Here is a 27,964-nt window from a genome sequence, read left to right as displayed (position 1 = left end):
GTTTGCAAGCATTCAATCATTTATGGGTTGTTTAAGTATTACTCCACGGTATGCACTATTCAGAAGTTCAATTAAACATATTGTACGCACTCTTAACTAAGGCATTGCTCAGTATTAATGTAGTCCGCTACTAACGCGAACTGTCCTTAGGAGGGCTATTCTATCTGAATAGAAGATTAAGGAATGCCATAATAGCAGCCACAATGTGGTGAAAAAGTCTATTAGATTTTTTGTGTGTTTCAGGGCCATTATTTAATATACTTAGACCAGGAGGATAGCTCAGGGGTAACGGGCAACGCATTAGTCTTGGAAGCAAGACAATACAGAGCAACACATGTTTGAATTCTGTTCCCGTGTTTAGAAACTGCTCTCCGGTATGAAGCGTGTAATACAAGATTAATTCATATTTTTTTGTATCAATATAATGAGTATTGAGAATAGTGATCACGCATGATTAACTTTTTTTTTTAAAGTGGTAAACAGTTGAATATAAGACAGAACCCTAGAAAAAAAAGAAGGTTTGTAACTGGACTAATAAGACTATTGTGGACAAGAAATAATGTGACCCGTATAACTAGACGAATACAAGTGAGACAATCAAGTAGACCAAAATCAACTTGCCAAGGTAATAACAGTGGGTACATTTAAGAACTTTACTAAGGATTCAAACCAAGAAAGGGAAAACCAATAGACCTTAAAATACCACTGAACCTGACCAGGTGTCCTTTTCATCATGTCAGGGGAAGAAAAAAAAACAACTCAACTGGGGAAAAACATTTACTGAAAATATTAAAAAGATAAGCGATCCTTAAAACAAAAATATAAAAGCTGGCTAATCACACATAAACGGGCAAAAACACCAAAGCAGTGGGAACATATTTTAGGAATAACAAAGGGTGAAAGGAAAGGTTTTTGGGGCCCGTTAAGGAACAGCAGTCAGGTACAATCAATGCACCAAGTTAACAGTATTATGGAGAGAATCTGGATTCAACATTTCTATACACTGAATAATCATATAGGTTTTAATCCACCTGTAATGGGTCATGAACATCAGAAAACAGATAATTACCCTATGAATAGATTGAGTAGACTGTTTGGCTATTCTAAAATAGAAAAAGTGCTTAAAAAACTAAAAGACTCCTGAGCACCTGGACCAGGGGGCCTTAAAGTTCTGAAAGTGGCTATAACTTCCTGGTCCTATTTGTTAACCATACATTTTGGTGATATTTAAAGAGCATCACAGTTTCCTTCTATGTAGAAAATATCATACGATTCCTATTCACAAAAACAGTACTCAAGATTCTTCCATTAATTAGAGACCTAAAGGCTTGCTGGATGTTTCAAGTAAGGTTTTCAGTGAAATAATATTGGAACATCTTCAGGAGTGGGCAAGGGTAAATAATATCCCCCTCAACAGACCGTGTTTACCAAAGAATCCAATGAATTCATGTATTGGGGCATGATGTGGGCATTGGTAAAGAACAAATATGTATGCAGCTATTTTAGAACTTTGTACAGCTTTTGACAAAGTAAATTGTTCCAAATTATGTATGAAGCCATATAATAATGGTATTCCAGCAGGTTTACAAAAATTACCCATCATGCTGTACTTGTATACTACAGTAAGAGTTAGATTGGACGCAAGTGGAACACTTTCAGACGCCATGCACACTACGGTTGGTTTAAACTGTGGTTGCGTATTGGCTCTTTCTATTTAATTTTTGCATATCGGATATAGATCTACATATAAATAAATTCTTAACTTCCCACCAAGATTAGGGAAACTGAATTGTATGCACACTGTTGGCACGTGGATGACGTTATTACAATGGATGAAACCCATATAGGTCTTCAGCATAGTTTAAATGCGATTTCAGATTTCGTGAAGGGATTTCAATCTGGAAATAAATGAGTGAAAGAGCTTCATAGTGCAATTTACCAAAAAGCAATAAACAAGAAAAAACATAACATTCAAATTTATATGTACATTATTAGTCTGTACGCTGTCAATCAGTGTAAATATCTTGGGTTTTATAGAAATTATTTTAAAGAAATGTACTGCACTAATAAATCTGGGTTCCAAATTTACGCCATTAGTTATCCTAGTAAAGAGATTTTATCACAAATATGGTGGTCACACACTTACCGTTAATTAAGCTATACCTACAAAAACAAATACCCATGTTATTATATGGCTCAGAGATACTGAATTCCCTCATCAATTTTAAATATTTGGGAATGACAAATGTAAAGGACTACTCAGTCTGCCTAAATTGGTTCCAATTCAAGCCACACAAATAGAATCCGCCCTTGTATACTTATATTCAAGATGCATGGTACACCAAATTAGCTTTTATCAAAAGATACAAACTGCAAGACCAGAAACAATTTTGTATGAATTGAAACAGATGAAAGATGGTTCAAATTCCCATTTAAATTAATTTTATAATGATTGTATGCAATTTTTGAAAACAATTAACTATTCGGTGTCAGATATGAATGACTTTCAAGTTAGTGTTTTTAGAGAGAAAGTATTTAAATGGAATTGGAATTCCAATGTATTTTGTTTAAAGCCACAAACGATTGAGTCCTATGTGAAACAATTGCCAGCTTGGTATGCTGTAAGAGGTTATTATGTACTTTTGTCTGAATCTTTTATTAGCTGGGGATGCTTTAGGTGTTAGAGTACACATTACAAGAAAGCATCATCTAGGTCGCTATTCTAAAAAGGTGACAGTGGAAACATTGACGCATATTCTGTGAAATATAAGTCTCTACATTCTATTGTAATTTTCCACTTTGATAAATATATTCATGGCCCATTATATTTAGAATCCAGTTTATTTTGGTCACGGACAATATTAGAAAATCAGGTCTCTTTGATTTTACCTTTATTGCGATATTTTAATAAAGGTACGTTTAAATAGATCTGTGTTCTTTTAATCAACTTTTATCATACTAATCAAATGTATTTCTGTCTTATAACGTGATGATAAAGGTTATGATTGTGTAAGGTTTGATTCAAACTAGAAACACAAATAAATTGAACAAAATAATGAGTGTAGCTCAAAGTCCTGGGAAGCCCTGACAAGCCCCGACTCTGTCCCTTCCTCCTTGCTGGCTGTTGGGTGGAAATGCCATATATGGCTCTGGGGCTGCCTGCTGTCAGACTGACTGGAGCCTTCCCAGGGACTGTGTGTCGTGGGTATACCCTATGGGTGGGACCTGTGTGAATGGAGTCTGAAGTGAACTCACATTCTGTGTTATGGGATTCTGGTTATGGGATTCTGGTTTCTGTGTGTGACAAAATGACTGAGACAGCCCCGACTGAAACTGACATGAATGTAGTGTAGTGTGCTGAAAGGCTGGGTATTTACCCCAATCCACATTGTTTGTTATGGGTGTCTGGTTGGAGTGAATGACCTGAATGCCTGTGAGCCCGATTGGTTGCCTGCCGGCTTGTATGCCTTCCTCTGTGATTGGTTGACTGGGCCTGGCTCTGCCCGAGTGAATTTGATTTATTTAGACATTTGTTAATGACAACCAATGTGTATAAAAGGGCACCTCTCAATTTGTTCAGAAGCTGAAGTCAAAGCTGAAGTAATAAGAAGCTGTTCCATGAAGCCCAGCTATAGGAGAAGTCTGCTGCTGCATTTTCTTCGTGTAATCCAAAGGTTGCAGTGTTCTTCTTAGGACTTATCCAGAGAGGACCTGCAAAGGAGACCTCTCCCCGAGCTACGAGGGACCATTTTGCAACCTGCTAATCTTCATCCAAAGTGCCCTGGAAGACAATCCTGTGTGCCTAACGGCCGGAGAAGGTGTCTTCGTGAGTCGTGAAGAGGAGTGCCCGGACATCAAGGCAATGCTGTCCATTGGTGTCTCCAAGGGCCCGGAGATGTGTTTTATGACCACTGGAATCTTTTGCCGTCTACCGCCCAGAAGAGGGGGTACACTAGCATAGTGCTGCTGGTCACCCGGAGCTGCTAAATTCCAGACTACCTAAGAATACTCCAAGGGACATCCTTGCCATCATCACTGATCACTTTTTCCTGCCAGAGAAGGTCCAGGGTCGCTGAGTGCAGAGGAAGGTCCGCCGGTGGGATTCTCGCCACTAAAATCCAACAAAGGCGCCCTGAGGGTTCAGACTTGCTGAGGGTCGGAGGTCAACTCCAGTGGTCGAGTCCAAGTCACCAGAAGCCATCCAGAGGTCAGTGCTGCGACTGCAGCAACGAAGAACCATAAGTCGGAAAAACGCACTATTCTGAAACCAGGCACCAAAAGTGACCAATGCACCCGTCGCCGCCAGAAGTCATTGAAGGGTCCCAGGGGTCTTACTCTCATCTGCCAAGCCTTTAAGGAGCCTGCACAGCAAGTTTCATCTTCCCAGGACTTCTACGGCCGGAGAAATCGTCGACCAGATTACTGCGAAGAGACAAACTACTGCACACGAGTTCGGTTACATTTTTCTTCTTGAGCTCAGCATCCCGTGGCTCCTTATTCCAGGAGGACAGGTGGGTCCATCCTTGGAGGGAATTTTCGAGTACAATCGGGAAACTCTGCCACCTCACCTGCCAAGGCACCAAAGGTACTGTGACGAGGAAGAACATCTTCTAGCCTCAGGAGTCGTCCAGGGATCCCAGATTCTTCTTGGATCCTGTTCTCCTGTGGCCTCATATACTTTGGGGTGGTAGAAGCCTTTAAAAGAAAGTACAAGGTTATTGGACATTAATGGACTGGGCTGTGAAAGACAAGATAAGTTACCCCCCAACTTTTCCATTACAAGTTACCCAGGTGGGGGGGGATCCTCACTCAGAATTACTTAACTAGCCTAAAGAAAGCATTATACCACTGTTATTAACGAACCTCCCTTTATTCCCTATTCTATGCTGATACACCCGACTTAAGAATTCACATGACTATTTAAAACTGTCTGCAGTTAGTACATCTATTACTGAATTGAAGTATTGTGTGGTACAACATAGAATGTATATATTTACCATCTTTGAATAAGTATTTCAAAGTACAAAGTATTATTTATATGTATATATTTTGGTAGCAACCTTATTTTAAATAAAGAAGCTGTGTTATCACCTAACAGTGTGTGGGGGCTTGGGGATTCACTGTACTTAAGAACCGGCCTGCATCACCTCCTGAGAGCTTATGTCTTGGTTGCTTGTCCATTCTACCAAAATGGAGAACCTTGGCTGGGGTGCTCTGTGCATGTGTCCCAACCATATAGAGGACAGAAGTACAGATACCCTCCTTGTCTTTACACTGGTGGTACAGCGGTGGGATCACTGGTTTTAAGACGCAGCATTTAATGTAGCTACTACGAAACATCCACACTTCTTTACTACTTTAGGGTTTTATTAGTGTATACTGATAACTCCACTAAAAACAACGGAAACTATTGCAAATGGTAAATTGACTAGGATGAGCTTAGAGGCTCACCAGAGTGCTTGTGAAGTGAGAGAAATAGATTTTGAAGAGAAGTCTAGGGCAGCTATGCAGAGCTTATAGCTGCCCTATTTCCAGGGGTATATGATGAATACGGGCCGGGGGGGAGGGGGCTCTGATGGGGTTTTCATTTGGCAGGCTTATCAGTGGCACTGCCACCTGAACCTGATGAGGAGGCTGAGGAGCGGGAGAAAAACCGCGTACGCTGTTGTCTACGGCGGTTATTCCCCACAGTAGTATCCACTCTGCGAGATTCGGATTGAGGAAGCCCTTAAAACCAGAGGAAGGTCGACTTTGCGACAACGGTCTCTGGGATTTGAAAGGAGCTTTAACCAGAACAGACAATGATTTAGCCGTCTGAGTGCTATCCTTGGTTTTGGTGAGCTCTACATCAGTAGAAGAATGAAAAAGCTCCTTACCATCGAATGGAAGGTCCAACACCTTGTCTTGCACTTCCTTAGAAAATTTAATGGCATGCAGCCACGCCTGTCGTGAGTTATCAACCCCAAGCATCAGGCCCCGAGCCGAGGTGTCTACGTAATGAGCCGCAGCCTCCAGGAGATCCTGGGCATAGACCCTGGCATCGGAAAGGCCTCCTTTGAAGTCTTCCTGCTTCTTGACCGGGATGTGCTCCTCAAACTCCGACAGACCTTTCCACATCCGCATATTAGCTCCAGCCAATATCAATTCGGCGTTGGCCTGCCTGAGCTTCAAGGCCGAGTTGGCGAAGATTTTCCTCCCGAGGTAGTCGAGGAGCTTGACCTCCTTTCCCAGAACCTGAGTAGCTGTTGTGGAAGAGGATGCTGCAGGCCTGGACTGCAAAGTTTTTTCTGCAGCCACCACTGTGGAGGAGGGAGGCGGACAAGACGACAGGGCCACCTCTTCCGAAGAATGCAGCCTGTACCTCGCGTCAATCTTTTTATTTACAAAAAGTCCCGAGTGTGGCTTTTCCCAGACTCTTCCCGGACCTCGGCCAGAACGTCCTTCTGCAGGAACAGGCCGGTACGCTCCAAGGGAGACGGGGTGAATGCCCCAGAAAGCACACCTTCCTGTGGAGCGGGTGCCTCGGGCACCAGAACATCTAAGAAACTCATGTCCAGTACCCGGTCATGAAAGGCTCCGATAGAGCGGGGAAGGTCCTTGTTGTCCTGATCGCCTTGAGGGTCATCTGACGGGTCAGGATCCTGCTAAGCCGTGTCAGGCAATGCTTGTCCACTGGGGACAATGGAGGCAAAGGCGGGAGAGCAGGGGGGGCACCACGGGCAAGGGAGGCGCCGGCGGAACCACCGGAGGAACAGGTGGAGCCGGAGGCGCTGGTGGACAGATCTCCTTGAAAAGCCCTTTGAAATATTCCCTCATGGGGTCGGTGCGCATAAGCGCTTGAAATTTACCGAAAAAAGGCATCCTCAGGAGATTGTTTCGGGACCTGAGGAGGCCTCTCATGAGGTGGACAAATCCAGGGACGTAACAGGGAAGGGTGCCACACCGGCTCCTCCACCGACATATCCACATAAATCAAAGGAGCCGCCCCCGCGGGCAACAAAACATTGTGGGAAAGAGGCATCCGGGCGTTCCAAATCATAAACAGGCCGGTAAGGAAGCGCACAAGGGACCTTAGGTTCACCCAAGAGACCAAGCCCTACACCAGAAGCCGATAGCGTAGTTGTAGGGGTAGCACCTAAAATGGCCACCGCGGTCGTGGCGGGAACGGGCGCCATTTTGTCCTCATCTGAGGGGAACTGCGGCACGTGAGGAAGTGAGGCTGGGGTCCCCGTCGATGGATCAGGGGTCTTAATCTTAGCCTTAACATAAGGAACCTCGGCCGAGCCGGTACTATGAGGCCTGGAATGCTTTTTGTGACATACCAACCGCCAACTGAGCCTTCAAAGGAAGGACCTCGGCACTGCCGGTAAAAGAAGAACTTTGCTTCTTTGCCCCTTCAACAGATCTGGTGTCACCACAATGGGGTAACGGTGCACTTTCACCGACAAAGCCTTGACCGGCCTCTCAGAGCTGTTGGTAGCTTTAGCCTCTGTAAGAGGGAACTCGGACCCAGGCCCGGTAACCGCCTTTTCTGCGCGGGCCTCAAACATCCATTCAGTAACTACAAGCCCAGCCAAGACCTCGGGGCGCACCCCGGTTTTGTTTTTGAGGGAAGCCGACAGAGAGGCCTCAGAGCGAACTCCAGTATCCCACGACTCAGTAGAACTGGGTTTACTAACAGCCCCCACAGGAGGGGCCTCGGAGCGTACTCCGGTGTTCACAGGCCCCTTACGGAGACCCTCGGAGAAAACTCTGGTAGAGTTATTAGGCCCAACAGGCACCTCAGGGAGAACCCCGGTTACAGAGCAATCAACGCCCCTCCCGGACCGAGAGGAACCCGGGAAGGTATCCCCCGGTCGAGGTGCTCTGAAAAGTAAAGAACTTACTAGACGTTTTTTCTTCTCGTCGATGAATGCCTGAAAATGCGAAGGGTCGGAACACCTCCTCCCACCGCGCCAACCAACGTTGAAGTGCCCGGACCGAAAGGGAGTCACAGTAAAAACAGGAGTCCCAACGGTGTTCCGGACCCAAACACTCTTAACAAAGTGGATGGGGATCCGCCCTCGCGAAGCGACGGTGACACGATGAACAATCTGGAAAGTCTAATTTGAAAGACAGACTAGTAAACGTACTCCAGCGAGAGCCAAAGAGGAAAAAAGGGAAGAAAATCTGAGGATGCAAGTGCGTCCGGCCCCGATCGAGCGGAGAAAAGGCCTAATGGGCAATGCGGAGCCAAGGTGGGCGGGGTTACGGCTGCATGCCGGGCCCCGCGCAGGAAAGAGGAGGGACACATTTTTGGAAAATAATGTGGATGCTTTTTACAAAGTGCTCCGGTCCCGTCCCACAGGACGGAGATGTCCCACAAGTATGGAGGAAAGGGGACAGGACGTAGGAGTATTAAGCCAAACCAGTTGAGAGGGTCAGGTATCATGCAACCATGTTTATGAAAACTTGGTTGGTATGCATGTATGTGGAGAGTTTTGATATCCTCCAATGGATAGACGCATTTGAGATAGCATAATCTCTATGGTCAACATCATAGATACCACACGCTAAGTGTTTGTTAAGTAGAGTACCTCAGACTAGTTCTGATTGTATTCTTTTTTCTTTTCAAGATTTTATTTATTCATTTAATATCTTAGATAAATAATAACACAATAATGCAAATGTACAGAGCGATACTTATTAAAATACAACATAATAGCCCAATCTTTAAAAGAATAACAGAGAAAGATAGAAATCAAGGGGAAAAAAAGTAAATAAAAAAAATTTAAAATTCAAAAAGCCCCATAGGAAAAACAATAGAGAAGGGAATAGTTTCTTACCTGTAACTCCATTTCTCCAGCATTGGTATCTTTCATGGATTCACATGCTTAGAATATTCCCCGTCGTCAGACTGGGACCCTCGGTACACATATATAGCCTTTTCCTATAGGAAAACTTCCGACACTTTTGTGTCCCATCTACGTCCTTTTAGGACCCGCCTATGCATGCTCCGTAGGCCGTCCCAGTATAAGAGGCCCGCCCCCGCGGCTCCCCTTCAGATTTCGGCCCCTCCAAAGTAGGAAGGGTTAAACTTATCAAGCAAATACATTGCATTCCGGGGAGGCTGGCGGGCGCATGTGAATCCATGAAAGATACCAATGCTGGAGAAATGGAGTTACAGGTAAGAAACTATTCCCTTCTCCAGCATTGGATCTTTCATGGATTCACATGCTTAGAATAGATTGTATAGCAGTAACACCTGAAACGGCGGTGAGAATGTAATGTAATATACCCTCACAATAATACACAATGCATATGTGCAGCAGGAATAAGTTAACTCATATAACCTTACCCACATAAAGTATACTGTCATCAAAAGGTAGAAAACCAACTCTCCACAGCGTGGAGCTTACCTTACTGAAACAGATGGCGCAGGACAGCTCTTCCCATCTGCACCTCGTCCGCATGCTGCCTGGCAAGGCAGTAGTGGCGGGTAAATGTGTGGGGCACGGACCATGCCGCAGCCTGGCATATGTCTGTCAGCGGAATTCCTGCCCATAATGCTGCGGAGGAGGACGTTGATCTTGTAGAATGGGCTCTAGGATGCCCTTGCAGCGGCCTTCCGGCCTTGGAGTGGCAAAACGCAATTGTCAATGAGACCCATCGAGCCAATCCTTGTTTAGAGATTGCTTTTCCCCTCGTCGACGGACCATATGCGATGAACAGTTGTCGAGTAGACCTGAGTTCCTGTGTACGATGTAAGTATAATTTCAGAGCCCTCTTAAAGTCCAAGGTATGAAGAGCTTTTCCTGCTGCCGATGATGGGGTCGCGAAGAAAGTAGGGAGAACAATGGACGAGTGTTTGTGATACACTGTCGGAACTTTTGGGACGAATGTAGGATTAGTTGCTAGGACCACCTTGTCCTTAAAGAATCTCAAGTATGGCGGGTCTACGACCAGCGCTTGCAGTTCCGAGATTCTCCTAGCTGATGTGATAGCAATTAAGAATGCCAACTTCCACGATATGAATTTCATGTCCGACGTGGCCATAGGCTCAAAGGGCGGTTTCATTAAGCCTGCCAACACTGTGTTGAGACTCCAAGTTGGAGGGAAACGTTTCACCGGGGGAAAGGTTCGAAATAAACCCCTCATGAAGTGTTTCACCAGTCTGTCGCTGAATAGAGGAGACGACTGTCTCTTCCTCGTGAACCTCGAGATGGCCGCCAGGTGTACCTTTATCGATGTGAAGGATAAACCGCTCTCCGCCAAGAGAAGCAGGTAAGGTAGAACTTGTTCCGGCGTCACCGTCAACGGTTGTAGGCCTTGCTGTCCTCGACACCATTCACAGAACCTCCGCCACTTATAGGTGTAAGATTTGTTGGTAGAAGGGGCTCGAGCCGCCTGCAGAATTTTTTGACAATCCTCTGAAACGTCTAAAGCACTGAACTCCGAAAAGTCAGGAGCCAGGTTGCAAGATTGAGACTGTCCGGGTCGTGATGCCACACTGTGCCTTTGTCCCGGGATAGTAGGTTCGGGACTCTCGGAAACGCTATTGGATGTTCCAGCGACAGGTGAAGCAGGTCGGAGAACCACGGTTGCCGCGGCCAATACGGTGCCACTAGAATTACCCGGCAACTGTATCTGCGTATCCACTGTACTGTCCTCCGTATGAGGGGGGAACGGAGGAAAAGCATAAAGGAACATGTCTGCCCATGGGAAGGAGAATGCCTCCCCCATGGAACCCTCCTGAGGCCATCTGCTTGCGAATTGCTCGCATTTCTTGTTGTCCTTGGTTGCGAAAGCGTCCAGAGGGGGGTGACCCCATTTCTCGAACACATTCATCAGCTGAACTGTGTCCATTTCCCATTCATGTATTTGGGCCATGCTTCTGCTGAGGGAATCTGCTTGCGAATTCCTCACTCCCGGGAGATGGTGAGCCACAATGGAAATCCCGTGCTTCAATGCCCAATACCATGTTTTCTGGGCCTCTATGGAAAGAGTTCTTGATCGCGTCCCTCCTTGTTTTATCAAATAAAACATGGCCGTCGTATTGTCGGTCAGTACTCGTACTCGCGATCCCTTGATGTGTGGTAGGAATGCCTTCAAGGCCCATCGTACTGCTCTGAGCTCTAACACGTTTATGTGTAGGCGTGACTCCGTTGGAGACCAGCGACCTTGCGTTTGAAGGGTACCCATGTGAGCTCCCCAACCGGTTAGGGACGCATCCGTGACTATGGTTCGCTGAAACTCTGGTTCCTGTAGGGGTACACCGTTGTTCAGATTGTGGAAACTCTGCCACCACTGAAGGGTCCGAAGCAGCTCGTCATCGTCAATGGTTATCTTGTCTGACCACGATCCTTGGGCCTGCGTCCATCGGTCCGCGAGGAATTCCTGGACTGGCCTCATGAATAGGCGACAGTTTGCCACCAGATGGATGCAGGATGCCATGGCCCCTAGGACCGAAACGTATTTCCTCACTGAGAGCCTGGTGGTTTGTCGTAGTCGGCTCGCCAGCTGATTTGAGTTTTTGCGGTTCTGTCAAGAGAAGGCTTCACTAGCCCTAACTGGGTCTCGAACTGTGCCCCAAGGAACACCAACGTTCTCGATGGCCGCAGAGAGGATTTCTCGAAGTTTATGGCAAATCCCAGCTGTTGCAGAAGCTGCATGGTGGCTTGCAAACTTGTGTTGGTCGACGCTGGGGAGGATCCCCTTACCAGCCAGTCGTCAAGGTATGAGTATACGTGGTGCTCTTGCTTCCTTAGCCAGGCCGCTACTGGGGCCAGGCATTTCGTGAACGTTCTGGGGGAGGTCTTGACCCCAAAGGGAAGAACCGTGAACTGGTAGGGAGTCCGCCCTATTACAAATCTCAGGAATTTCCTGTGTTTCCGACACATTGGAATATGGAAGTACGCGTCTTGTAAATCCAGGGACGCTAGAAAATCCCCTTCTTGAACGGCGCGGATCACTTCCTGCAGCGTGAGCATTTTGAATTTTAGGCTCTTTAAAGACTTGTTGAGATCGCGTAAGTCTAAAATGGGACGCCATTTGCCGTTCGGCTTTTTTACGACGAAGTATCTCGAGTAGACTCCTTGGCCTCTCTGTGATGTTGGAACTAATTCTATCACACCCTTTGCTAACATGAGTGTTACCTCTTGTTGCAGTATCCTCAGATGGGAATGAGCGGTGAATGCAGGTGGAATGTGCAGAGGGCTGTGCTTGAATTGTAGAGTGCCCGTTCCTTACAGTGTCCAGCACCCATTGATCCGTCGTTATTCGTTCCCATTCGTCGACATATGCGGACACTCTTCCCCCTAGAACGGTGTGTTGACTGTCACTGCTGATCTTTATTTTGTTTGTCTCTCGACGACGACGACGGATAGGATGGTCTCTTCCTGGATGTCTGGAAGTTCTGGCGTCAGTTTGCCGTTTGGGAAGCACGCCTGTATCCCTGGGAGGGGTAAGCCGACCTGCCAAAGGATCTGTCTCCAGACGCAGAGAATCTGGAATTACCTGAAGCCCCTCTAAAGGGACGAAAAGACTTGTAGCTTCGGCCACTCTGGAGGGCACCCAATGAACGTGCCGTGTCCGAGTCCTCTTTCATTCCCTTTATGGCCTCGTCTACCTTCTCTCCGAATAGAAGGTCTCCCTCAAAAGGCATATCTAATACTTTGTATTGTACCTCTGGTCTGAAGTAGGTACACTTGAGCCATGACTGTCGTCGTAATACGACCCCATTATTGACTTGCTTGAAGCCTGACTCAGCGAGGTCCACCGCAATGTTTATTGCGTGATTGGAGGCTTCCTCACCCTCTCGGACAAGTAACATCGCTGCCTTCCTATGCTCTCCCCGAAGATGATCCAGCAACAGCGCTAGCATGTGCCACATCTCTCTGTCGTATCTGGCTACAATAGCCAGAGAGTTTGCGGCCTTTACTGTGGTTGCTCCCACGGATAGCACTTTTTTGCCAAAGGCATCCTGGCGTCTTGCTTCGTTTTCAGGCGGAGTCGTGCACTTGTGCTGAACCTTCGCCTTCCTCACCGCTGCCGCCGACACCACCGATTCTGGCGTTGGTTGGGAGGATAAACACTTGGGGGTAGACTCTGGAGCCTTAAACTTTTTCTTGAGGCGTCCTTTTACTGTCGGCTCCAAAAAGGGGTGACGCATTGTCTGCAACCCCTCCTTCCACACGTGGTCTAGTATTGGTATTGAGAACACAGACCTCCTTCTCTTACCCATGTGGTCGAACAAAAAAACAGTCCTTTTTCTGTTCTTCCTGGGACAAACCAAATTCCTTACACGCCTTTTCCATCATAGAATGGAATGATGCACTGTCGTCCGGAGGGGACGGGTGAGCTGGGCTCCTTGGGGTTTCTAACTCCACCTCTGACTCCCAGGTTGGATCCCTGGAGGGGGATGATGAGACATCCGACATGGCTCCCCTTTCAGACTCCGAATCTGGCAGCTCACCTTCCTCTTGGGGTGCCAGTGCGGAGATTGGCGTGCGTAAGTGCGTCGGTGGACGGGACGGGCCCGGCTCGTCAACGGGTGACTGTGGCAGGCTTACCTGAGGTAGTCTCTGGTCCAACGACTGTACCAAAGACTGAAGCGTGGACAGAATTTCCAACGACAAAACAGATTGAGGATTGAGAAGAGGGGCAGATACCGGTATACCGGATCCCCTCGTCGACGACTTAACAACTCGTAGCCCGAGGCCTGCCGGGCCAGCTATTCTCCCGCTCTAGTCCTCCCCCGAGGACAGCGACACAGCCTGTTCTTGCAATAAAGTATCCGGGGGGATCGTATCAAAAACTTCAGGCCTCCAGGCTTCCTGTAGAACCCCCGTTGACGAGGCCACCATCGCAGTCGGTGGGACGGTGGATACCACATGCGTCAGTGGCAGGGTGGAGGCCGATGACTGGACCGCCGTCGACGACGGTGACTTAGCAGGTGGTTTAGGCGGTCCCGCCTTTTCCACACTTGGCCTGCCTTTACCCGACTCTCGACTCGAGGTCGATCTATGGTGATCGCCTGAGGAGGATTTCGGCCTTTCCTTGTCATACTTTTTTGATGAAGATGACGATTTTTTCGACAAGGATTCTCTAGCTGAATGACTCCGAGATGACTCTTTTTCCGCCGGTCGAGATTTCTTCGCCGGTGGTTCCGACGAGGCAGCGCAGTGTGATGTTTTCGCCGATTGTGTGGAGCCTACCTCCGAAGGGGGGTATGCCCCCGCTCCAGCATTCAGCCATGCCACCAGCCGTCGATTTCGGTCTTTGAGGGTCTTTTGAGAAAACCCTTTGCATATGTCGCAGTTATCAGCCGAATGATGAGGGTGGAGGCAGTATATACAATCCATATGTCCGTCCTCCTCGTAAACTTTTTTCAAGCCGCACGTCGCGCATGGACGGAACAGCGCTTTTCCTGACATGGAGGAAAATTTTCCTCGAACACCAACTCCAGTACACAACCTTGTACAAAATAGTAAGACGACGCGAGGAGATCCCACTACTTTGGAGACGGTTGAAATCTGAAGGGGAGCCGCGGGGGCGGGCCTCTTATACTGGGACGGCCTACGGTGCATGCGTAGGCGGGTCCTAAAAGGACGTAGATAGGACACAAAAGTGTTGGAAGTTTTCCTATAGGAAAAGGCTATATATGTGTACCGAGGGTCCAAGTCTGACGACGGGGAATATTCTAAGCATGTGAATCCATGAAAGATCCAATGCTGGAGAATGAAAGGAACAAATAAAACAGGAGAGCAAAATAAAGAAAAAGTAATAATCCTAGAATGCAAATAAATAGCTAAACAAAGATCAATAAATGCACCCCAAATCCTCTCATACTTATCAAGTTGATCCTTTGCGTTAAAGGATACCCTCTCTCTTCTAGACTGAAAGGACAAACTATGCAGCCAATCATCAACATTTAGGGAAATGTCACTTTTCCAAAATTTCAGAATTTGCTTCTTAGCTAGGAGAAGGGCTCTATTTGCCCAATACATCTTACTGTTAGACAGTCCAATATTTAAGGGCATCAAACTCAACACCCCAAAACGAGGATCTCTAGGTATAGATAAATCCACAACTAGTTCCATTCTCCGAAAAACACCATCCCAGAATAATTGTACCTTATCACACAACCACAACATATGGAGCGTGGTGGCCACCTCTCTGCAACAAACGTCCCCACTACACAGCTTGCACAATCTCATCTTCCTTGGAGACCAGTATAGATAATGATTAATTCGTTGTTGCGTATACCTCAAGTCTAAATCCACTTTGTACTTAATCGGACCTGTGCATTTGCGGTTCCATTCAATATCCGACAATGAGCAACCCAGATCCAAATCCCAATTCCCTCTACCACCTTGTGGCGTCAACTGTGATGCAGGTGGTGTAATCAATTTATACAAAGTAGATGCAGATAGAGGCATGGTCTTAGAAAGAAGAAAAATTGTAGGTGGAGCATGTATTGTAGCGTTCAATGATGAAAAAAGCACCTAAAAAAAGATCTCGTAAAGCATAATGACAAATCTCAGTTGCTCTCAGCTCATATTTAAAGTGCAGGAACTCAAAATCAACCATATTCTGACTGTCATGGACCTGCCCAATTCTCCAAATACCAGCTCTCTGCCATGAAGCCCATGACAAAACATAGTTTTTCTGTTTCACAGCCTAATTCTTCCATAGACTAGAATCTGCACTCAATAAATACTTCACATCCCGAATCTTGTTAAATTTACGCCATTCCTTCACAACATGTTTTATAAAAAGGTGGAGTTGTTCCCACCAGCAACCTTTTATTCATGAACAAAAGAGCATCTAGGGGGGTGGGCGAAATGGACCCTTTCTCAATTTTAATCCAATGTGCACAGTTAGTTTGGTCAGCCGCCAGCCAATGCTGTAATGTACACAACGTGAATGCAGCGTGATGACGTTTCATGTCGGGATAACCAAAGCCACCCAGATGCACTGATTTATGGAGGACATCTTTTGGGATTCGCGCCCGTTTTCCTTCTCCACACATAAACCTATTCATGGATTTATTAATACTCAATAATAGATTATTTGAAAGAGGTAGGGTGAGCATGCTAAAGACAATTTCGGAAGAAGGGTCATCTTCACTACATTAACTTTACCCCATAGGGTCAATTTAAACTTTTCCAATTTACAGCAAAGTCTATATATTTCTGTAATTTTCAGACGGATATTGTATGCAAGCAAGGACTCAATATCTCCATTTACATGAATACCCAAATATTTAAGTCCTGAATCAGCCCACATTTCCCTCCATCAAACAACCCCCTATGACATGAAATGGAAATCGGAAAAATCCGCGTCTTTGCAACATTAACTTTATAATTGGAGAATCTACCAAATTCCTGTAGCGTCAGCAGAAGCTCTGGATATGATCTCTCTGGGTTTGAGATTAGGACCAAGAGGTCATCTGCATATAAAAGGACTTTTGACACATAACCCCCAAATGGAATTCCCATTATATCTGGATGATTTCTAAGCATAATGGAGAGAGGCTCAATAAATAAGTCAAATAACGGGGGCAATGGACAACCTTACATCGTTCCTTTCAGAATCCGAAAACACTCTGAACGACTGCCATTGACAGCTATGGTCGCCTTTGCACCTCCATATAAGGCTCTTAAAAGTTTAAGAAACAGTGGCCCACAATTTACTTTAAGCAAAACCCGACGTAAAAAACCCCAACTTAACCGGTCAAAAGCCTTTTCCGCATCTATACTGATTGCTGCATACGCTTCTGCAGAGTGTCTTTTAAGGTAAGCATCAAGTAATTCTGTCAAGTTATCATTACTATTTCTTTCACTTACAAGCCCTGTTTGATTTTTATGAACTAATTTCGGAAGTAGGCCATTTAATCTTCTGGCAAATATTTTCGCCAGGAGTTTCACATCAACATTTAATAGCGAAATAGGCCGGTAATTTTCACATAGTGAAGGATTTTTACCTGGTTTAGGAATTACCGTTAATTATCCCTTCTGCATTGATTCTGCAACCACCTCTTTATCCAGAATCTCTGCATGTAGTTTTACAAGAAAAGGTGACAGGACCGGACTAAAAAGTCTTATAGAATTCTATTGAAAAGCCATCAAAGCCAGGACATTTACCGCTTGCCGATGTATTGATTGAGTTTTCAATTTCCTCTACCGTTATTGGCACATCTAGACCCAATCTCTTGTTCATTTAGGCCTGGCATTTCTAAACTATTGAGAAAAGTATCAATTTCCAACTCGGAAGCCATTTCATCATCCTTGTATAGAGAGGCGTAGTTTTGCCTGAATTCCTCACAAATATCTACATTTATTCTCCTGATCACTCCTCCTTTATCTACAATAAAGAGTACTTTTCTATTATTCTCTTTTTGCTGAATACGGCTTCCTAACAAGGCCCCTGCCTTTACACCCCTTTCCCAGAAAGCCTGTCTGGAATAAAATAGATATGACTGTATTCTGAAACTGAGTGTGGAGGAAAGAAGTCAGTATGAGTGTAAGCAAGCTGCTTTGGTAGCCAAGTTTAGCAAGACAGCCTGCCCAGTACCTTAAGAGGTTCAGGGACTATAAGAAGAGAGAAAATATGTTTTGGGTTGAGCAGGGGAGTGTTGCACATATGAATATGATGGGATGGGTTGATGGTTACAAAGCCAAGTCTTTTGTTGAATTGTCTCAACTCCTGTTTTTGAACATTTTTCTGAGGCTTGTTCACCAGACCGGTGTCAGTACCATGAAGAATGACCACAATATATTGAACCCCTCTAAATTTGTCCAGGTTGGCTGATAAATGGATCTCCCACAGTGTCTCCCCTAAGGATCCCAGTGGGAAGGACAAGGATAAAGAAAAAGAGACCTCTCAAAAGGCTGAGGAGTCCAAGAAGCAGTCACATCCGTATAAACCTGTACATCCACCCTCCAAGGTCCAAGAATCTAGTGGGGAAAAGTCTCATCAGGCTGGGAGTAAGATTAGTGGATCCAATTCAGTTCCCCACATTCCTGGCACCCGTTGGGACTGTGGGGCCTTGGACAACAAAAGGGTGACCCCAAGCGTAAAGTTAAGGACATTGGTGTCCAGGCTGTCTGCCTGACCTACCCTTATTCGATGCTAAGGTGGAGGCCACTGGCCTCCCCTCCTCTCCAGGAATCACCTTTGGTGCTCCTGTAGAGATTTCCTTAGTATCCCTTGGGGCCTGGTACCAGTACTCCAAAATACTGGTTACTATCCCGCAGAATACACAGATTTTTTAGAAGTGTCCTCAAATGACCAGCCTTCCTCTGGTTTGAGAGTACTGGGCATAGCATCTGTTACGCTCACCTGGTTCCCACAGGGGCGTCGATCGGACCCGGACAGCTGAGGTCTCCACCAACGTGATGCGTAGTGAAGAGATGACAGTCTGGACTGGCCCGCCTAATCTTGTCTGCTGGACTCGTAGAAGTATTCTCCTGCAAGTGGAGAAAGGGATTTAGCCACCCGTGGACTTTTGTGATGGCCCCCCAACTGTTCTCGTTCTCCCCACTAATCACCTCTGATATCCCCTCTTGGTAACCTCACCTTATGTTTTTACATGATGAGCTCTCCATCCTGCATGGCATGCAGGGCACGTAGATACCAGTTACTTCACTGGTTTGAAGGTACTGAAGGAGTTCCGGAGGAATATTGACTCCAGTGTCTAAAAAGTTCAAAGAGTTCAATATGTCCGATGTTCACTCTTGTTCCATTCCCTCGTTAGGTTGCAGCTGGGTCCAAAAGAATATTGCCTGGAGGCAGCTGATGGCGTTCAGGTAAGAGTCTGTATTACCAAACACTGTCCGGTAAAAGTTGCATGAGTTTAACTTGCTGTTTTCTCTCCCTTTATAGGTGCGGCATAGAAAGATGCAGCGGATTAAAGGATAATACCTCCGGTGGTAAAGCAGGTAAGCCTATGGTGGCAAAGAGATTGTCTTTGTCGGTTTTCTCAGCTCACCTTGTTATTCCTTTTGTTTTCCCCCAGGTGCTGGGTTTCGACGAAGAAAATGATGGAGGCAACGCCGAGTTGAAAGATGCGGTGGACTGGTGAGTATAACGCGGCGCTGCTGCTGGCGAAGCGACGCATGCTGAAATAATGTTCTTTCCAGGCTCAGAGATGTGCTGGGTCCAGAATCAGGTAAGGAATCAAATAATGTCTGTGATCTAACCTCTTCTCCTTTCTTTTCCTTTTGTCTAGGAGCTCTGGATTCGAGGCGGGCGTGGCAGAAGACTGGATGCTGACTAGCAGACACAGTGAGCGTTACGCTGCTGGATGCAGAATAACACAAAGCATGAGCTGCTGTTCGGGTGTGGTTTAAATAGCCTGCAAAGTAGTCCCAGGTAAGAAGTTCCCCAGAACCACACCTGAGTAAAAAATAGTCCCTGTAATAAAATAGTCCCATCCAGGCCTCACGTTGGCTTGGACTCATTTGCAGCATGGTCTGCATAAGGTAAGTAAAGTCTATGAGCCTGGCGCCATAGACTGATTTCTATGATGAGCCTGGCGCCTAAGGCGCCAGGACTGAATCCAAACAGCCCCCAGCCGGGGCTGTTGGGGTTTTAATGAGTATCTGGATGCCTGCTCCCGGGGCTGATGGACTCGATCCGGATGCCCGGGGGTAGGCATCATGACAGCATGACAGTGGTGGACAGGACCCTGCTCAGGCCAGGGGACTATGTAGGTGCTCCTCTGAGAACAACCAGGTTAGCTGCAGGGCTTCCCAAACTTTCTCCTGTAGCCCTAGCCACCATTCAGATTGATGAAAAGACAGCAAGGATTCCTGTCCTGGTTCAGGACAATGTACCTGCCAACATATTGTTGGGGAATGACTTAGTAGAGATGGGATTATCTCTGATGGGTTACCCCCGACTGCTGCGGCAGTCACTAGGTCATAGGTCACACAGGGTCCGACCGATAATTAGTTAAGCAAGTCAAATCGGAAACCCAAGGCTAAAGTAAGACCACCTCAGTGAAGGGGACTCCTATTCCAGCTGTTTCAGCAGCACCCACTGTAGTCCCAGCTCCTGAAGGGCTGGGCTCAGGGGGGACCCTTGACTCAACTCCTGAGTGAGAAGAGCCAGAGGACCCTCCTCAGTGAGAGGTACATCGCAGAGGATCACCCAGACCTCCAGTGCGTGTTAGCTCAAGGTGGGCCCACTAGGGCGGATTTTTGTAATGGTCAAAGGAAGTGCAACTCTAGAAGGTCTAAGGAAACTGGCCCAGGCCCAAGGTGAAGTGCCTAGGACTTTTAAGATGTGTAGGGAGGGTGAGCTCCTTTACAGTGCGCCCACTCTGCCTGAACCTGGTGCAGTCAAGAGGTTGGTTGTACCCCAGGTGTACAGGCCCCTCCTTTTTCAGTTAGCACATGTGGTGCCCTTAATTGGTCATCTTGGCACCAAGAAGACCAAGAGAAAGCGCTCAGCCCAATTGTATTGGCCCAGACTGGGAGAAATGGAAGTTCACTGTAAGACCTGTCCCACTTGTCAGTTGTCTGGCAAGACTGGAGACTGTGTCAGTGCCACACTGCAGCCTTTGCAAGTGGTTGGCAAGTCATTTGGGAGGGTGGGCATCAAAATTGTTGGTCCCCTTGATACTCCCACATCATGTGGACTCAGGTTCATTCTGGTACTGGTAGATCATACCAGCAAGTACCATGGAGGCCACAACTGCCAAGGTGGTTGCCAGGGCTCTCCTGGGCATCTTTACCAGAGTTGGATTTCCTAAAGAGGGGATTTCTGACAGAGGAACCAACTTCATGTCTAGTTACGGTTTAGGATTTCAATCAGGCGATACAGGGGATACTCTCAGCCTAGTATGCAGCGCACAAATTAAATACTTATTTTATTATGTCTATAGGTTCAATATTCTGAGTGATTTACCACTCATATCACACCCCTTCTCAAAATACCCCCAGGTCACAATGGACCAGGAATCAGGCTGGTTGGTAAAGGTAATATTTATAATTCAAATCAAAACATATACTTTTAATAGGGAGCAGCAATCACCAATGTGGTGATAACAAATAAAAAGGTATGTAAAGCAGTTAAATTCACTTTTAGCAACACAGAATATCAAACATCAGAGAAAAGAACAATTTTGGCTTGTTTGAAACGATAGCACTTAAGTTAGGATTTCCCCCCTGCAATATTACTCAACCCACAAATAAGCAATTTTAAACAGATATAAGGAAGCAAGGTATTCAGGAATAATGAACAGTAACAGAATTTAAGTACCACCTTCCTCCCCAAACAAGAGAAAAACGAATTTGAAATCTTACACTTTAAATTAACATTCGAAAATGGCTGTGTAAAACAATGAATGTGTGTACAAATCCTTAAATCAATACGAATTTTAAAAACAGGTCGACTTCCCTGTGCTTGTAGACAGCTGTATTGACTTGAGGAGAGGAATAAACAAAGATCTGTTATACAAAGTCCTTATCCTCCTGTACCTCCGGGGTGTGAAAGTGCTCTGCCGCCCTGGCTAGCACCTCATTAAGAAGGGGTTGGTTGTCAATAGGAGAATCAACTATAGGAGTGTCCTTATTAATAGGCGAGTCTATAGGATACATATTGGCCTCTGGGTCGGCCTTTTGGTCCTCATTGTCCCCATAATAAGGGTCTGCTGTCTCCTCCTCGTACTGAGGGTCAGCTGCCTCTACAATAGATAAGTCTTCGTGCTCGGAGTCCGGGTCATAGAGCTCTATGACTGTGCCTTGCACTGGAATTTCGGTACGAGCCCTTTTAGAAGTGGGTTGAGAAGGTTGAGCACAGACTTGAGACCCAGAGGGAGCTGTGGTGGGGGGAGTGGAGTGGAGTGGAAACTCTGGAAGTAAGCAGGGTCCTTTTCGTAGAAATTGGCCATCAACGACATTCTCCTCATGACCCTGTATGTCTTGTCAAGACCATTCTGCCGAATTTGGGATTACCAAGGGTTGGGAAGGAATTCCTAAGTCTTCATCTGTGGGAGGAATAACCCCATATTTATTAGGGCTAGTCTCTACAGGTTTATCCTTATGAGAGATGGGCCTAGATCCCTTAGGTTTCTCTTTATGAGGAGTTTTCTCCCTATGAGGGGTCTTTGAAGACTTCTTTTGGTGTTCCTCCCCCCAAACCCCCAGCGCCCAGAGCCGTGTTTATCAGACTGTTTGGGGCCGACTACCTGATCTGACGCAGAGCATCGACTTTCGGGTGTGGGAAGGGCCGAGGCCTCGCCAGCGGACGATCGGCCCTCGGATGGAGCTTTATCCGCACCGTCTTGACGGTTGGGCCCTGTCGTGCGCCGATTTCGAGCGAGAGTGCCCAGAGGGCAGGGACTCAACTGATCTTTCCACGGGTGTTGTGCGCTGTCGACAGCTCGACCCATGTGTCGAGTCTCGACGTGGAGTTGTGTGTTTAGTGGTGAATGGAATTGTTGCGCTTCCGCAGCCGGGTCTAGTCCCCACAACAGGGCCGCCGGCCTGTCCCCCAGGGTCGGGGGCCTGCGCTTAGGTAGCGGAAACTACCCCGTCGCCCTCGCCATCCGAAACAGCAGCGTTGCTGCCATCACTGAAAGCCCCTTCTACCTCCATGGCCTCGAGCTGCCTGTCGTAGTGTGCCCAGCGTTTTGTGGATCGGTCCTTTAAAGTCTTGGGCTTGAAGAGCCTACACGCTCGACAATACCCCTCGACGTGGTCTCTTGGGAGACACAAGTTACAGACTAAATGCTTATCAACTCACATAAATTTTCGATTGCACTTGGGGCAACATTTTAATGGGGTCTCGTCCATAACTACAAACTATGGCAGCTGGGCGAAAATAGTGTAAGGAAAGGGGCATATACGTCCTAAAATGACTTCGCCCCTCTCTCCCTACTGTCTGGGCCGAGGCCCGGAGCGGCCTTCAAATGCTGAATGGTCCGTTGCGGTAGTCTTTCGACGGGCCGTCTCTTTGTCTTCACTGGCGTGATGTTTCAATGGTCGGTGAAGTAAAGGATTGAAAGAATGAACTATTAGTAACTGAAATAAGTAAATGGCTTTATGCCGAAAGAGGAACTCCGCTATACGCGTCCGTCTAGAATGGCGGAAAAAAAACAATCTGAGGGACCGCGACGTGCGAAGGATCATGGGTACAGTGGACGTCACACTAGGGATAGTATTACTGGCATGCCCTGTCGACGTCCCTTTTCGAGTTTCGAAAACAACAACTAATACTCGCAGCTTCCACTAGATGTCAGCCTATGCACAGCATGTGATCTAAGCAGATTCCACGAGCATATATATATATATATATATATATATATATATATATATATATATATATATATATATATATATATATATATATATATATATATACACACACACACACACACACACACACACACACACACACACACACACGTAGGAGGATTTCCCATAACAATTCTGAAGAAAAGCCTGGAGGAGTCCTCAGCACAGTGTACGCTTAGAATCTGAACATGGCCTCCATGTGTGGGGTGAGCATTCAACGTCCCATCAGATCGAGTCAAAAAAGACCCAAAACAAGGTGGATGGACTCCAAAATAACAAGAGTACAATTAGGTAACCCTGGATTCCCAGCCCGATGCCAGAGAATATTCAAAGCATGTGAATCTATGAAAGACTCAATACTGGAGAATACAAAAAAAGTTATTTTAAATCCTTCTGAACCCCTGGCCCAGCTTAAAAGCCCCCTAGTCACCATACTCCCTATCATTTTAAAGACCTATTCAATAACATTAAAATAGGTGCAGAAATCAGTGCCTGCCCACCCAGTTCTTCAATCTCAAATGATCCCTTTATTCCAAAGTCTCCACTCTGTTTTTTCCATTACAGGAGTCTTTACATGGGTGGTTCATTAATATAATTATTAGTTGTGTGCGTTTTCTAGTTTAAATAATTCCTATTTTAATAGAACTTTGATTGAACATGCTTTTATTTTGGTAGCACAATACTATTGTTGATTGGTCTGCTTCTGTACCAACAGACCCCCTCCTAAAGGGTATAGCCTGGCCTCGGCCCAGGCTACTGTGACAAATCCCTGGATGTCGTCACATGAGGCCAGGGAGGTGAGGCTGCTACCCGATAGTTCCCCTGGGGGTGGTGCAGAGTGGAAGGATCTCATGGGGAGAGACTCCCCCTCTGGGGAGAGAGCCAGACATCTAGGGAGAACAATAATATGACACCCCCTCCCAATCAACCCTCAACCTAAACCTATGATACACTCCAGTAATATACCCAACCACCCCATGAACCTGTGTAGGACCAGTGACATAAGATCCACTGAGACCAAAAGTGTCCAGACTACCAAAGTAATACTTGCAAAAACTATGAAGATTACTACCAAAAGGTGAGCATTCTAGTTTTCCACTAAGGGTCCCTACCAACATCAACCAGCCGCACACCAGCCCGCACACCCCGCTTCCCTGGAGCTGAATGTACCTGGTTGCAACAGCAACTTGAGGCGCAAGGGTTTTGTGCGCTTTTCAAATGTAAAAATAAATAAATAAAATGGACTAGGGAGTTTGTCAAGCCATCCCTGGAGGAGCAGAGGACCGAGTGGCAGTTCACCGCCGGATGAAGTAAGGGCTGCAGACCGGGACGCTCTCAGTGGGAAGCAGGCATCTCTATCGGGTCGAGAGTGGCAGGAACAATCCAGTGGCTGGAAGAGGAGGAACAGCCAGAACGCAGAAGGCAGAGGAACCCCGTGGCCCAGAGTGGGTGAGAATGCTGGAGGAAGGCAGCAGCTGTGGAGCCGCCGACCGAAGGGAGAAGTACGTGGATGCAGCGCGCAGGAACGAGTCCCAGGACAGACCGGAGCCCGCCTAGAAGTTCCCTAAAGGTAGGGAGGAAACTGGGTCGCCTGGTGGGGACCAGAGGGAATGTTGGCACTTAAGGGAAGTGAAGGTTATCTCTCACAAAGAAAGTGCACCACAAACTCAATATTTATCGGATTTATTGGTAACATAGTTCCACTCCTGTGGAAAAACCCATATAATGACCCATGTTTCGGCACATCCCAGGCCCTTTTCAAATCTGGGTATTAGTCATTGTCAAAAAACATACAGTACATATATGTATATATTTCTCTTACAGTCTTCCGACGCGCAGGGACCCAGAATCAAGTTTCAGGTGGGATTAAACCCATGAAATTTGCGGACTAAGACTGAAAGAGGAATGACAATGCATTACTTACCGTAAAAGCATTTCTGATGATTGTATCTGCTTAGATTCACATGCTGTGCATAGGTCCGACATCCAGTGGTCACTGCGGAGTATTGCATTTTGTTTTTCGTAGTCGAAAAGGGACGTCGACCGGGCGTGTCTGAAATACTATCCCTATAGTGACGTGTGTTGTAGCCACAATCCCTCACGCGTCGAGGTCCCTCTGTTTGTATTTTTCTGCCCTGAGGGAGCCTTCTAGACGTGAGTGAGTACAGAAAAGAGAGATATAAAAGGAAGTCTATGTTCCTTCCATCCGAGCGGGGAGGAAGGGTGGGCGCATGTGAATCTAAGCAGATACAATCATCAGAAATGCTTTTACGGTAAGTAATGCATTGTCTTCTGATGCTTGTTAATCTGCTTAGAATCACATGCTGTGCATAGACTAGCGAGCAGTCCCCGGAGTTGGCGGTGGGTTATGAGAAGGAACAGTAGAGAAAAGATGTCTTAGTACTGCCTGACCCACCTGGGAGTCAGATCTCGAGTGTGCATCTAGACAGTAGTGTTTTGTAAAGGTGTGCACAGAACTCCATGTAGCCGCTTTGCAGATGGACTCAAGGGGAACATTTGCAATGAATGCTATGGACGCCCCCGTGCCTCGAGTAGAGTGTGCTCTAGGCTTAAAGGGCAGTTCTCTCTTAGCAAGAGTATAGCAGAGAGTGATGCATTGAACAATCCATCTAGAAATAGTGGACTTTGAAATTGCATCCCCTTCTCTTCCTGCTGCCACCGAGACGAAGAACTGATTAGTCTTCCTCAGTGGTCTGGTTCTTTCCATGTAGAACATGACCGCTCTGCGCACATCTAGTGTGTGCAGAGTTTTTTCTCCCAAGTTGGAAGGATTTTGAAAGAACGTTGGCAGTTCTATAGACTGGTTTACGTGGAATTTCGATATGAACTTCGGAGCAAACCTTGGGTGCGTGCGTAGAACCACCTTATCTCTGTGAACTGTAACGAAGGGGTCTAGAACAGAAAGAGCCTGTAGTTCACTTACCCTCCTGATGGAGGTGATAGCTATTAAAAAAGCAGTCTTAAGAGTGAGGTCTTTAAGAGATGCTTTGTGCATGGGTTCGAAAGGTGAGCCCATGAGTCTGGTAAGTATCACCTTAAGGTCCCATCCGGGAGCTCGGTCAGCTATCGGGGGGTGTATTCTCTTTATTCCCTCCATGAAGGCCTTTATAACAGGGATCTTCCACCACGACACCTTGAGTTGGGAAGTGGTGTATGCAGAAAGTGCCGCCAGGTGGACTTTAATGGAATTGAACACTAGACCTGAATCCAACAAGTGGGTCAGGTATAGAACAATATGTGTGGGAGAGCAGTCAATTGGGTTGATGCCTTCCCCTCTGCACCAGATGACAAATCTCCTCCACTTGCTAGAGTAGCAGTGGCGAGTGTTAGGTTTTCTGGCTTCCCTGAGAATGTCCATACATCTCTGCGGGAGCAGTAGATGTCCGAATTCTATGATCTCAGGAGCCAAGCTGCTAAATTCATGTTCTGGGGGCATGGATGCAGAGTCCTGCCCTTGTCTTGTGACAGCATGTTGTACGGGCAGGGGAGTTTCACTGGGGGAGATAGAGACATCTCCATCAAGTGAGCGAACCATGGCTGTCGGGCCCACATTGGGGCCACCAGTATCATGGTTACTTGTTCCTGGTGCATCTTGTGCACCACCTTGTTGAGAAGGGGAGTCGGGGGGGAAAAGCGTAAACAAATTTCCCTGACCATTACATCGACAGACCGTTCCCCTTGGATTGGTTCTGGGGGTACCTGGAGGCATAACTTGGGCATTGTGAGTTCTCCAGGGTTGCGAATAGGTCTATTTCTGGGAATCCCCATTGTGTGAAGACGTTGAAGACGATGTCTTCGTGCAGTCGCCATTCGTACTCTTCGGGCAGGGGGAAATCTCTGCTGAGTTTGTCTGCCAGCAGATTGAGTTCCCCTGGTACATGTTCTGACAGTAGGAACATGTTTTGTTTGAGAGCCCACTTCCATATATTTTGGGCCAGTTTGGACAGTCCTGGAGAGTGGGTGCCCCCCTGCTTGTTGATGTAGTACATGGCTGTGGTGCTGTCTGTAAGGACCAACACAGTTTTGCCTTGTAGGTGTTCCTGGAAGGCTTTTAGCGCCTTGAACACAGCTAGTAGCTCCAGTAGATTTATGTGTTTGGATGCTACGTTTCGGAGTCCACACTCCGTGAGCAGTCTGATGGGATAGGTGAGCCCCCAATCCTGTTAGGGATGCATCTGTGGTTAAAGTGGCTTCCGCCGCGGGTGTGGCAAAGGGTTTCCCTTTTTCCAGGTTTTCCTTTGTCCACCATCGTAGCGAGAGAAGCAAGGCCTGCGAGACCACCACTGGATCGTCCCATAATCCGCTGGCCTGACACCACTGGCTGTTGGGCCACTCTTGCATAGGGCGCATGCGCAGGCGCGCGTGAGGTACCAAATAAATACACGACGCCATCATGCCTAGCAAGCGCATTGCTTTGCGTACCGTCACCTCTCGACCGGTCACATATTGAGGGATCTGAAACAGCATGTTTTGGACCCTCTCGTTGGAGGGGAAGACGAGGCCGTCCTTTGTTTGAATTAGAGCCCCTAGGAATTGTTTGATTTGGCTGGGGTCTAGGCTGGACTTCTTTTTGTTGATGGAGAAGCCCAAATGGAACAAAAGGTCTACAGTCTTTTGGGTATTGGAGAAGCATGTTTCGTAAGAATCCCCTGTTATGA

At 46.7% G+C, this 27,964-nt stretch overlaps 1 protein-coding gene across 2 annotated transcripts in view; it reads right to left on the bottom strand.

Moving 5' to 3' along the window:
• Positions 1-27,964, bottom strand: part of E4F1 (E4F transcription factor 1) — a 1,100,649-nt gene that overhangs the window by 909,247 nt on the left and 163,438 nt on the right. The window lies entirely within an intron of this gene.

The sequence above is a fragment of the Ambystoma mexicanum genome, chromosome 2q (assembly GCF_040938575.1).
Source record: "Ambystoma mexicanum isolate Mex_15411 chromosome 2q, UKY_AmexF1_1, whole genome shotgun sequence".
Lineage (NCBI taxonomy): Eukaryota > Metazoa > Chordata > Amphibia > Caudata > Ambystomatidae > Ambystoma > Ambystoma mexicanum.
The sequence above is the reverse complement of the archived record's forward strand: the minus strand, read 5'-3'. Positions and strand labels throughout refer to the sequence as shown.